We start from the raw sequence: 961 nt of genomic DNA, 5'->3' as shown, positions 1-961 counted from the left end.
CCAGGACTGGGTTTGAACCTGCCACCTCCAGCATATGGGGTCGGCGCTCTCTCCTCTGAGCCACAGGTGACGCCTAATACTTGATAAACTGTATTTCCTATTTCAGTCTCGGTGCTCACAGAAACACATGCGGAGGTGGAACCTGCTACCTGGGTGAACGGGGAGCTCTCTTGCTGAGCAGTGAATAGTAGGTAACAAGAGAAAGGAGGAAACTTTTATTGTTTTATGCAGCTGGGCTTTGGGACTGTTACTGAAGCATAACTGAATGTAGTCTAGATCAAATGTGCTTTACACCAAGTATATTCTGTAATAACTTATATATTTATTACCTAATAGATTTGTGTGAACATTTGAGATGGATTCTTGTTCTGTCTCCTAGGCTAGAGTTCCATGGCCTCAGCCTAACTCACAGCAGCCTCAAACTCCTGGTTCAAGTGATCCTCCTATCTCAGCCTCCTGCCTTCTCCTCCTACTTCTCCTGAGTGGCTGGGACTATAGGCACCTCCTTTAACACTGTTCTATTGTTAGTAGAGACAGGGTCTCACTCTTGCTCAGACTGGTCATGAACTGAGCTCAAGGGATCCTCCTGCCTCGGCCTCCCAGGAAAATACCTTCTAATGCAATTGTTATGAGAAAATGTAAATGTCAAAGCACCAAAGCATGATAACAAAAGTTTCTATTTTTGTTTTTATTTATTTATTTAATTTTTTTGAGACAGAGTTTCACTTGTCCCCCTTGGTAGAGTGCTGAGGTGTCACAGCTCACAGCTACCTCAGACTCTTGGGCACAAGCAATTCTCTTGCCTCAGTCTTCCAAGTTGCTGGCATTACAGGCACTTACCACAATGCCCAGTGATTTTTAGAGACAGGGTCTCGTTTTGCTCAGGCTGATCTTGAACCTGTGAGCTCAGGCAATCTACCTGCCTCGGCCTTCGAAAGTGCTAGGATTACAGGTGTGAGCC

General features: G+C 45.3%; 1 protein-coding gene across 1 annotated transcript in view; it reads right to left on the bottom strand.

Annotated features, from left to right (window-relative positions):
• Positions 1–961, bottom strand: part of PATJ (PATJ, crumbs cell polarity complex component) — a 379729-nt gene that overhangs the window by 119631 nt on the left and 259137 nt on the right. The gene's annotated exons all lie outside the window — the stretch shown is intronic.

Source organism: Otolemur garnettii, unplaced genomic scaffold (assembly GCF_000181295.1).
Source record: "Otolemur garnettii isolate 467f Iridium unplaced genomic scaffold, OtoGar3 scaffold00066, whole genome shotgun sequence".
Lineage (NCBI taxonomy): Eukaryota > Metazoa > Chordata > Mammalia > Primates > Galagidae > Otolemur > Otolemur garnettii.
The sequence above is the reverse complement of the archived record's forward strand: the minus strand, read 5'-3'. Positions and strand labels throughout refer to the sequence as shown.